The sequence below is a fragment of the Equus caballus genome, chromosome 4 (genome assembly GCF_041296265.1).
Source record: "Equus caballus isolate H_3958 breed thoroughbred chromosome 4, TB-T2T, whole genome shotgun sequence".
Lineage (NCBI taxonomy): Eukaryota > Metazoa > Chordata > Mammalia > Perissodactyla > Equidae > Equus > Equus caballus.
In genome coordinates, this window is record NC_091687.1 from 79154639 (window position 1) to 79167302 (window position 12664).

General features: G+C 35.9%; 1 long non-coding RNA gene across 1 annotated transcript in view; it reads right to left on the reverse strand.

Annotated features, from left to right (window-relative positions):
- Window positions 1-4911: 4911 nt before the first annotated feature.
- Window positions 4912-12664, reverse strand: part of LOC138923823 (uncharacterized) — an 87832-nt gene continuing 80079 nt past the window's right edge. The window contains exon 3 of the long non-coding RNA XR_011437971.1: window positions 4912-5295. This is a non-coding gene — a long non-coding RNA (uncharacterized lncRNA). The remainder of the gene's footprint in view (window positions 5296-12664) is intronic.

Sequence of the window (12664 nt, forward strand, 5' to 3'; positions counted from 1 at the left end):
AGTGAAAATTTCATTCTAGTCCCAGTTCTGAGTGTTCCTGGGAAAGGCATTTAAATTGGGAGGCCTCAGCTTCTCTTCTGAAAAATAATGACTTGAGATAATTATCAAGTCTAAAAATGTCTACATGGTTTAATATGTAGAAAGATACATTTAAAAAGAGAAGGAGGGGCCGACCCAGTGGCATACTGGTTAAGTTCGTGTGCTCTGCTTCAGCAGCCCTGGGTTTGCAGGTTCGCATCTCCAGTGTAGATGTACACACTGCTCATCAAGCCATGCTGTGGCAATGTCCCACATATAAAATAGATGTCCCACATATAAAACAGAGCGCAGATGTTAGCTCAGAGCCAATCTTCCTCAAGCAAAAGTCGGAAGATTGGCAACAAATGTTAGCTGGGGGCCAATCTTCTTCACCAAAATAAATAAATAAATACAAAGAGAAGGACCTGAGAGGAGGGTAAGGGTTCATTTCCAACAGGTGTTCTCTCTGCTTTGGAAAAGCAACAAGAAAGCTGTTGGAACATGAAAAAAAAAATCCATAAATACAATTTCTCGTTTTGCAACACATGGTCAATGAATGCATGTATTTATAACTTCGACATTATACAGTCACAGCTGCATTATATATTTATTCCACATGTACATATCGGCCATTATGCTATTTCCTACATGGAAGATATGGCTAAGGAGTCTAAGGTGTGACTGAATCTAGCTGCACATCTACACTGTTAACTGGATAAGAATTGAGTCAAGTTTTGCAATTCTGTGTCTTGGTCTTTGGCTAGACCAAAATTGGTCTTCATGAGCCATCTCTTGAAGTACATTGTGCACCCCCAAAGCACACAAACTACTGTTATTTCCAAGAGAAATAGCAATGGAAGCAAGCAAATGATTGAGAAGGCAAAAACCATTGCACGGGATTCAGTGTAGAGCTTGAACACAAAGTTTCTATTGAAATGAGGCTTTATGTATTGACAGATAAGAATCAAAACGTTAATCACCATTACTCATACCACTGAGCCAGACTCTCTTGGAAATTTAAAAAAAATTTTTGGACCAGAGCTGAGGAGAGGAAATAGTGACCTCCTTATCTGTGTTTAAATAACTGCTTTGCCCCTACTCTCTTCAGAAGTGGAGAGATAACTGATAAAACTTTTTCCCAAAAAAGCCTCACACATTTAAAGCAGGCTAACAGCAAATTTAGAGCGCTAGGTCCGGGGTGAGGCTGGCTAAATCTACTTAACAGACTTTTCATATCAAACATGATGCCATTTTTGTTTACCTTTTCTCATCTGAATTATCACTGAAATGGATGACTTGAAGAAGAAAATTTTGTCTGGGAAAATTAATTGTAGTGAAAATAACTGAAAAATTCAGTGAAGTTGGAAAAACAAGTTGATATACTTCAGCAGGAAAGTAAAATAAATACAGAGCCAATTGTGAGGTAGTAGAAAGACAATTGGACTTGAACTTTTAAAGATTTGAATTGTAGCTTTGCCACTTATTAGCTTTGAGCCTTTAGACAAGTTTTAGAACTACTCCACGTCTTGTTTTCCTCTAATATAGGGATATAATTATCTGTAGCTCACAAGGGATGTTGTGAAATCCATGTGGGCCAGCATCATGTTTGCATTCGTGTTATACAAATAATGTGCATTTTCCCACAAAATTAAAATACATAACCATGTGCCCTCTTTTATGCAATTAATACTTTGAGAAATGAATTATGCATATTATTCTTTACTGTATACTTTACACTATAAATATTACCTTCATACATGCGTATATTTTAAATGTATAAAACTCTGCATTTGCTTCTTTATGGGCTAAGGGATTTTCATGGGTAATTTTATCCATATGTGATTTCCATCTTATGAAATGACTTCAGAACACAATCCTCACATAAGATGTAAGTCTACTGCATATGGAAGTGCTTTACGAGTCATAAAGACCATGCAGGTATAAGATGTGATTAAAATTTTTGTTTTCATTGAGGACAAGCAAAATACAATAAAGAAGGAAGAAAAGGAAGAAAAAGAAACACCTTATGGAAAGGTTTTCTCATATTATTTTTCTTAACTGCCTCAGTTTTATGTTTAGATGAAACATTGCAGTGTAGAGTATGCTGTCTTTAATCATCAAAAAGTAGATTTGTTGGGCCGGGGAGCGGCCAAGTGGTTAAGTTTACGCACTCTGCTTGCGCGGCCCAGGGTTTCGCCGGTTTGCATCCTGGGCGCAGACATGGCACCGCCCATCAGGCCACGCTGAGGCAGCGTCACACACGGCACAACCAGAGGCACTCACAACTAGAAAGTACAACTATGCACTGGGGGGCTTTGGGGAGAAGAAGAAGAGAAAGAAGAGAAAAGTAGATTTGTATTCAGTGAAATCTCAATGGCTTAAAAACAGCAGCTTAATTTTAACACGACACTGTGTATTTAATAGTTATTACAAGTTAGTTTTAAAATAATAAACTAAGTTTAAATCCATTGAATAACCACTTTTTTTGATAATAGATGAATAACCAATTTGAGAATCTTCATAGTTGTTCCATGGTTGCTGGAATTAATGATTTTTTAAATAACCGATTATTCAACCCAAATTAATAAATAAATATCTGTTTTATAAGAATAGAAAGAGAACTTTAAGTTATAATTTACCAAATGTTAGAGCTGCAGAAACTTTAAAGATGATTTCTGTTCTCTTTTACAATTTAGAAACGCAAACTGTAAAAGGTGAAGTGATTGGTGTAAAGTCAAGCATACACCACGGAGAAGACGGAACTCCAGGCAGGACAGTCAATAGTCAGTAAGAACAGGTCAGCACCGCAAAGCCAGTTGAAACACAGCCTGCTCATGTCCTCCAGCTTTGCAAACTCCTCAGAAACATCACAAACATCAGAGCTTTTAGACTGGTCCTAGAAGGGCTCCAGAATAAATATATAAGGCCACAGGAAAGCAGAGGAGGGTGTGGACTCTACACTTTAACATTTCACAGCGTTTAGAAAAATGCTGTACAATATATTGATAAGCATCAAATTATAATTGAGAGCTAGTAAGCTGTTCTTTTGGTTTGATTTCCACTTTTGGCAGACCAAATGATTTTTTTTGGTTCTCTATGTTCCTCTATGATCATACCTTACTCCCTAGTATTTAGGGATAGCAATTATCCTGAAGGGTTTCTGCGGCATTATGGCCTTCAGGAACATGTAAAAGTTTTGAGTGAGACAATCTTGGGTGAGAATCCTGCCTCCAGCACTTATTGGTCAGATACCCTGAGTCAAGATGCATTCTCTGAATTTCTATCTCCTCCCCTGTAAAATGAGGATAATATTGCACAGTAGATGTAAGGATTAAATGAAGTGTATAAAGTGCTAAATGTAAAGTAGGCACTCAATACATAGTAGCTCTTTATCTCTACGACATCAAAAGTTTCTCATTAGCTCTTTATCTCTAAGACATCAAAAGTTTCTCATTTTCCTCAAAGAGGAGGAATACCACCTTCAGAAAGAAGAGGAACAACTCTTCCATGGAAAAAAATCCCATTTGAATAGATATAGTGATTGGCCTTGTTTCATGATTTTCTCTGACTTTCTGGTATTTTTGCATCACCTTTCAGATCACCTTGTATACATACTTTTTTCCAGCTTTGTTGAGGTACGATTGGCAAATAAAAATTGTATAGGTTTAGGTTGTACTACATGTTTTTTGAAAGGTGTACAACATGATGATTTAATATGCATGTACATTGTGAAATGATTACCACAATCAAGTTAATTAACACATCTGTCACCTCACAGTTGCCTTCTTTTTTATGATAACACTTAAAGTCTACTTCTTAGCAAATTTCAAGTATACAATACAGTATTATTAACCATAGTCTCCACGATGTATGTTAGATCCTCAGAACTTATTCATCTTATAACTGAAAGTTTGTACCCTTTGACCAACATCTCCCCATTTCCCCCACCTCCCGTCCATTGGTAACCACTGTTCTACTCTCTGGTTCTGTGATTTCACTTTTTTAGTAACATGTGTAAGTGAAATCACACAGAACTTGTCTTTTTGTGTCTAGTTTATTTCGTTTAGCATTAACGCCCTCCAGGTTCATCCATGTTGTCACAAATGGCAGGATTTCCTTCTTTTTTATGGCCAAATTATATTCCCTTTTATATATATATACACTACATTTTCTTGATCCATTCATCTGTTGAAAGACACTTAGGTTGTTTCCATGTCTTGGCTATTGTGAACAATGTTGCAATGAACATAGGAGTGTAGATATCTCTTCAAGATAGTGATTTCATCTCCTTTTGATATATACTCAGAAGTGGGATTGCTGGATAATATCTTAGTCCTATTTTTAATTTCTTGAGGAATCTCCATACTGTTTTCCATAATGACTATACCAATTTACATTCCCACCAATGGTGTACAATGTTCCTTTTTCTCCATATCCTTGCCAACACTTGTTATCTACTGTCTTTTTATTAATAGCCATCTTAACAGGTGTGAGTTGATATCTCATTGTGGTTTAGATTTGCATTTCCCTGATGATTAGTGATATTGAGCACCTTTTCATATATCTGTTGACAATTTATTTATCTTCTTTGGAAAAATATCTATTCAGGGACTTTGCCCATTTTTAAATCAGGTTATTTGTTTTTTGGTATTGAGTTGTATGAGTTCCTTATATATTTTAGACATTAACCCCTTATCAGATATATGATTTGCAGATATTTTCCCCCATTCTGTAGATTGCTTTTTCTTTTTGTTGATGGTTTCTTTGCTGTATAGAAGCTTTTTAGCTTGATGTAGTCCTACTTATTTATTTTTGCTTTTGTTGCCCGTACTTTTTGGTGTCATATCTAAACAATCATTGTGAAGACCAATGTCAAGAAGATTTTTCCCTATGCTTTCTTTTAGGAGTTTTATTGTTTCAGCTCTTACACTTAATGATTAATCCACTTTGAGCTGATTTTTGAGTATGGTGTAAGATAAGGGTCCAATTTCATTCTTTTGCTTGTGGGTACATATCCAATTGTCCCAACACCATTTATTGAAGAAATTGTCCTCTTCCCATTGTGTAGTCTTGGCACCCTTGTCAAAGATTAGTTGACTGTATATGCATGGGTTTATTGCCAAGCACATTGCTTATATTTTTTTTTTTGTGAGAAGCCATTGTCTCTCAGTTTATTGACATGAGTATTCAGTGAGGACATGAACAAGGTCCAAAGAAACCACATTTTGTTATTCTGGAAAGATCATTGTACTGGATTATTTCTCTTGCCATTTCTTCCTGTTAAAAAGGAATAAGAAAGACTTGTTTTAAAGGGGAAAAATTGTAATCACTAGATACTTAATATGCAGTCTGAGTCACCGTCCTTTGAGGGTCTTTGTTTTATCGAGTTCTACCCTTATCCAGATGCTTAGTGTCTAAATAATTTCCTTTGTCCCTCATACCATCCTAGGGAAAATCTGACTTGGTCATTTAGGCTTCCAACACAACCCTGAGTACTGATAAATGCAGATGGCAAGAAACATTAACCTTTTACATTAATTCCCAAACAAGATCCAGTAGGGAGCAAGAAGTCATTAAAACATCCAGATCTAAAAGGGTAGCAACCCACCCCAATGTGCCAGAAGTGACATTTGTTTACTAGGACATCTCTGGGGCACTGAGGAGTGACTTCACAAAATAGAGATCAGTCAAGAGGACAGAATGTTTTTGCTGCTTGGAAGAAGTAGACATAATCTTGATGTTGTCATACAAATTTATCTTAATTTTGGCATTACTCAATTTATCTGTATGAGACGTAATGAGTTTTTCAGTAGTGATGGGAAATAGCATGAGTCAGATGGAAACAACCCTCTTCAAAAGGCTTCTCTGATCACACTAACTAGATATGGACCTTTTTCCTTTCCCTGCTCTCTGGCATTAGTTCATCATATTTCCTTAAATAGGAGTGATGTGTGTCTATGTCTTATCTTTCCTACTGAGACATGTATTCTTGAGAACAGATGACCATGTCATGTGTATTTTTCTATCAGCTACTCACCTGGCATAGTTTTTTACATACAGTAGATAATAAAAACATATGAAATGAGTACATAAATGGATAAGTGAAAGCAGTGGTTTGGGTTTGGGCTCATTTGAAAGAGTGAGCGTGGGATGAAAGTAACCAAGCAAAAACGAACCCAGAATTGCTTAACTTTGCCCCAAACCATGGAATCATTACAAGTCTGCAAATCATTATTACTAGGTCAGTCTCAATTCTCCACTTCTCCTGCCAACTATTTTATTTCTTTAGCTTTTCCTTGTGTGTACATTTTATTCCTTTATCATCTTTACTTCTTGTTTTTGATTGCTTCATAACTTATCTCTCTGAAGTTAAAAATTTCAGTGAAATTGAGCAATTGTTACCTTCTTTAAATTAGATCATAAGACTATTAGAGTGAGGATTTTTTCCTGAATTCTGTATAGACATCTGGCTCCCTGTCAACCCTCAGTCATCATTAACATAAATAATACTAATTGTGTTTCCTTGTGGACACCTGGATGACAATATATGATACAATTAATCAAAAGCAAAACGAAAGCAAATTGTAGACAGGCTAATTCTTTTTCATAATGAGTAACATACATTGATAGATGATTTTTGTTAATGAGGAGTTCACATTAGTTTATAAACTTGATCGTCCCCTCCTTGTAAGCCACTGGTAAAGATTAGTTTCCCTGTCTTTGGAGAATTTGAGGCTCAAGATTGCACAGGGATAGTCAGGCCGGGGCCAAGATTGCAGACTCCTAAATTAATAAAATGTATCTCCCAGGTCATTTGTCTTCCTTCAGAAATCTATTAAGTACCTCTGGTATAAAGACAGATACTCATCAACCACATGATAAATGTGATAAAAAGATTGCAGTGTAGTTATGGGAAAATAGAGGGACCAAAGGAACCCATTGCTCTGCTCTCTGGCTGTAAGGTCAACTTATGCAAACTTTAGAAGGACCCAGAGACTGCTTCTTATCCCACTTCCATCTACATTTTGCCAGGACAGTATTTAAAAAGAGGACTGCTGCCTGGGGCTGGCCCCGTGGCCGAGCGGTTAAGTTCGTGCGCTCCGCTGCAGGCGGCCCAGTGTTTCGTTGGTTCGAATCCTGGGCGCGGACATGACACTGCTCATCAAACCACGCTGAGGCAGCGTCCCACATGCCACAACTAGAAGGACCCACAACAAAGAATATACAACTATGTACCGGGGGACTTTGGGGAGAAAAAGGAAAAAATAAAAAAAATAAAAAAAAATAAAAAAAAAAGAGGACTGCTGCCAAAGGGGTTGTAACTGGCTTCAAGTACCACTTAAGATTTGAATTCACTGGGGGCTACAAAGACCATTGATTCCCTTTTAATAATTTTCTGCTCAAAATATAGTAAAGAGAGAATGATATGTATTGTTAAGGGCATACGAGGGAATTAAGGAGATATTGTCATTTTAAAAGTCGTATTATATCTTCTCTTTTGTTCTTGGGACAATAACCTGAACAACGCTATGAGGGAGTTATAAAGAAGATGAATAATAGCTGAACAATGGACTTTCAAAACAATATTGTTGCCCATAAATATTCCAGAAGTACCTGAAACAGCATTATGTCATTGGAGAAGAGCTTTCACAGTTTTCACTTGATTGTTAGGGTTTTTATTTGTTTTAAAATCAAGACCCTTTACAACAGAAATTGGAAACTGTGCTCTTTCCAGTTGGAGAAGAATATCCACTGCTTTATTTGTTGCATATGTGTATTTATAAAAATAGTTGATTCTGTAAGCGGTCATCTAATAATTGTTGTTTTGCTAGGAAACAATTTAATCTTAAACCATGTTTATCTAGCCTGCCTTGGGACTGACATGCATCATTACTCTTCTCAGTCTTTATGGACCCTATGAAGATCCTGGAAGAAAATTTATAGTGCCCTAAAGCTATCACTACTGGATGAAAGAATTGTCCTTTATTTTGAAAGCTGACTACAGTGTGATCCCTATTGACTTCTGAAGTCATATTCAGGTTTTAACATGGGGTGATTTTTCCTTAAGTCAATAAATGGAAAATGAAGGAACCCTCGACCAATTCTGTGTTCCTGTGATAACAGGATTGCTACATCTTCACTAGCAGTGCATAGGCAGTTTGCTAAGAAGGCTAACTCCCCAAGTTTATGCTGTCAGAAGAGGAGGTTATACAAGCATAAAAACAAAGCTGTTCTGTCAGCCAAAATACCAGTTAAGCTGTGTTTGCCATGGCATAAATAAATGTTCCCTTCAGATCCAGTCAATGTGAGAAAAACAAGGAAATTACAAAGGGTGGTTTCAACGTTAAGAAGACAGGAGGTTAGGAGGCATGAAGAAAGTTTTAATTCTTTTACAGAATTTCCAGTAAACCACCCTAGGCAGCTGGGCCTACATGATCACCTCCAGGGTGTTTCAGAGAAAAGTATCCTAGACTTGGAACAAGAGAAGCAGGCTGCAGGGTCCTCCGAGAATGCATTTAGAGAAATTGCCAGAATAATGTAGACTCTAGCAAAGCACACAATCTTTCCTTCTTTTGCCCAGCAGGTGAATTTCTGCAAACAAGATACTATGCTGAAAATAAGCCATTTCTTTTTAAAATGACATTTTGACTAAACACAGAGCCATAAGTAAGCCTTCAACACAAAGGGGGACATAATCCTCCTATGACTCTACAAGCAATACCTATAGAAGCAGAAAATCCATAAATTCTGTAAATTTTTAACCTTGCTCTAAAAACTATAGTTATATTAGTATCTCGCTGAATTAAGGGAGACACTTATTTTCTCTCTCTTTGAATAATATAAATATTTTATGTTATAGCTCTGTGGTTTGTCTTTTCCAGTAGATAGTCTTAGACACTGGCATGACTCAGGTTCAGTCATCTTCTCCATTTGGTATATAAATTAAATTCATATATATGTAGACAGTTATGCATCTATCTATATATTATATATATTTATCATTTATGTATCTACATATGTGCTTATATCCTGGATTACCCCAGGAAGATTTTTGGTGCTAACAGTAAATATATGCAACAAATTTGCAAAGCAAAAATAAAACAATAAGACAGGGAAAATCTAAATTAGCATAAGAGAAGTAAATGGGTTAGAGGAAAGTGTTAGGGAGAATATATTATGCCTAAGCAGGGTACAAATTTCTATTTAGTTGCTATAGCTGAGCAATGAACTTAGTTCTGAGCATTAAGAATGACAAAATAATAATGTAAACAGAGACAATTAAATTGTTTTTTACATATGAAGGTTAAGAAAAAGGCACAGAAGGGCCTCAGGAGGATCACAGCTTCTGCTGAACAGTTAATTCCTAAAGCCTTCTGTCATGAGCTTTTGTATTAGGGATACTGGTGGAAGTTGTGGACAATGTTCTCAGGAACAAACACAACAAAGTCATGTCCAGTAGCATGTCCTGAGGAAAGTCAACAGTGTAACCTCTATTTCAATCCAGGGAAGACAGCTCTCCTTGACATGTTCTTGGGCAGGGAAGGTAATATGGTCCATGCACATAGAGTTTTGATGGGTGGTTTGATCCAAGGATAAAACACACTGTGCCTGTAGTTAAGCAGATGGGCTGCATGAACAAACCTGTAGATAGTTCTAGTGTTGAAAGTGACCTTGTAGAAAGTAATTGCCATGACCTATTGAGCAGTTACCATGGATCAGGCACTTTGTTTCTATGCATTTTCCATGTATTTGTCTCAAGAGTCTTTAAAATAATTACCATTTCTGCTTTTGGATTTTACAAAATGAGGACATAGAAGCTGAAGAGAATTTAATGTACCTATCAAAGGTGTGCATGTGTGTATGTATTACACATACATTTAAAATTGACAAAATTAAAAGAAAACATGAAAAATCCACCATCATTCTGGAATATCTGAACACAACTCTCAATAAGTGATAGATCAAATGGACATAAATCAGTACAAATAAGGAAGGTTTGAATGGAATAACAAAATTGCTTGGTTTACTATAGGATTTCCCAAACCTTCCTAATAGCCCAGTACCAGACCTATTGAATGAGAATCTGCAGGAGAAAGACTCAGAAAGCTGTACTTTAAAAAATGCCTCAGAGGATTCTTATCAAACAGGAGGTTTAATAAACAGTGAGTAATGAATAGAAACTCCTGGATCCAGTTCTATTCAAGTTACAAGGAATATTTACCAAAAATTTGAAACATTTACCAAGAATTTGAAACATTTACCAAAACACGGCAATGCTTTGGCCATATTAGCAAGTTAGTGTAAATTTCAAAGAATTGGTTTTACATAGAATTCCATCTCTGACCACAATTAAATGAAACTGAAATTTAAAAAAATTAAAAAACCCCTAAATTTCACACTCATGCATTCACATTCAGAACAAAAGAATAATTTTGGAAATTTAAAATGTTTTTAATAACTCATGGTTTAAGGGAAAGAAATGAATTGGAAATTCAAAAATACCTAGAATTGCACAATAAGGAAAATACTGTAACTCAAAACTTTAGAAATTTGGTGAGTGGTATGTAGAGGGAAATTTTTAGATTGAAATGCTTTAGTAGAAAAAAAGAAAGTCTGAAAATTAATGAGCTAGGCATCTATCTTAGATAGCTGGTAAAAAACCAATAGAATAAACTCAAAGAAAGTAGAAGAAAAAAGTGAAAATAAAGGCAGAAAATAAAGAACAAAGAAACAAAGGCACGAGAGGATCATCAAAGCTAAAAATTGGTTTTTGAAGAGACCAAAAAAAAATTGGCAACTCTCTGGAAAGTTTGATCAAGGAAAAAAAGACATAAGGTTCAAAGAAACACTTTAAAGAATGAAAACTTACAGATAATGGACAGAAAAGAAAAAAACATGTCTGATGACAAAAATTTTGAAAACTTTGAAGAAATGGATATTTTCATAGAATAATACAATTCATCAAAATTGACTCAACAAAATAGAAAGTGCACGTAGCTCTGTAACTATTAAAATCATTAAGCAAGCAGTTAAAAAAAAAATATTCCCAGAAGGAAGATGCCACACACAGAGTTTTGCCTTAAATTATCTTTGTGTATTATAAATTAACTTCATCAGCTTTCTTTTAATTAGCACTTGTCAGGTGTATCTTTTTTCCATCCTGTCCCACTTTTCACTGTCTTTATGATTTAGGGGTGGCTCTTATACACAGCATCTAGCTGGACGTTTTTTTCAATCCAGTCTGACAATCTATGTATTTTAGCAGGAGAAGAATTAGTCCGTTTACATGTAATGTGGTTAATCTCTACCAACAGTTTGGGCTCTCTTTTGTTTGTTTGAGGAAGATTAGCCCTGAGCTAACTACTGCCAGTCCTCCTCTTTTTTGCTGAGGAAGCCTGGCCCTGAGCTAATATCTGTGCCCATCTTCCTCTACTTTAAATCTGGGACACCTACCACAGCATGGCGTGCCAAGCAGTGCCATGTCTGCACCCGGGATCTGAACCAGCAAACCCTGGGCCACTGAGAAGCGGAATGTGTGAACTTAACCACTGCACCACTGGGCTGGCCCCTGGGTTCTCTTTGTGCTGATTTTTCATTTCTTCTTTTTCTTTTTCTTCTTTTTTGTTTTCTTTTAAGTTGATAGACTTATTGTCATTCATTTTTCTCCCCTCTACTGGTTTGGGTGTTTCTGACTCTATTTTTATTCCTAGTCAAAACCCTTGAAATTTTACCATGCTTACATAACAAGACAAGTTAATACATAAGCCTCTTCCAGAATAGCTCTGGGACCAATAAATATTTAACTCCAACCACCACATACACTGTCTTTTAGGTTTCATGCTATTTTGTTCATTACTTTTTAGTTCTTTGCAACTTTCAATTATTTTTATTCTCCAAATTTGCTTCATTCAATATTTTCTTAGATTTATTCTCATCTTTAACATTTCCTTGACTCATGAGTCCTTCTTGCATTTGAGACCTTCTTTCTGGGAAAATTATTTAAGCTTTCTAAAATCCATTGCTTCAATTTTCCTGTACTGAGAAGCTACTGGTAGTGAACTCAGTTTTTGTTTTTCTAAAAGCATCTTTCTTTTACTTTCCTTTTTGAGTGTTTGTTTCATGTATACAATTCTAAACTGAGAGTCATTTTCTCTCACAGAGTTAATGCTACTGATTTCCTTGTCTTCTGCCTTCCAGTTTTGTTGTTGAGAAGGTAAACCGTTAGATTAATTATTTCTCATTTTTAGCTTGCCTGTCTTTTCTCTCTGGCTGCTTTTAAGGTCTTCTATTTTCTCCTTGGATTTCACTGTGCTATGTTTTGATATAGGATTTGTTTTTACTTGTCCTGTTTTGAATTCATCAGGTTTACTCCATCTGAAGGTAGACATTCTTTCAATTCTGCAAAGTCCTCAATCATTATCTTTTAAAATACTTTCTCTTCCTCCTCCTTTTTTATTTTCTCCTCTTGAAGCTTCAATGGGATATATTTTAAGCATTTATCCCTCATATTTCAGCTTTTCCTTCATAGTTTCCCTCTCTTTTTCTCTCTGCGCTGCATTTGGGAAAATTTTTAGGATCTATGGTCTAGTTTGTGATTTTCCTTTCAGCTAAGTTTGATTTACTGTAATCTTCCATCGAGTTTTAT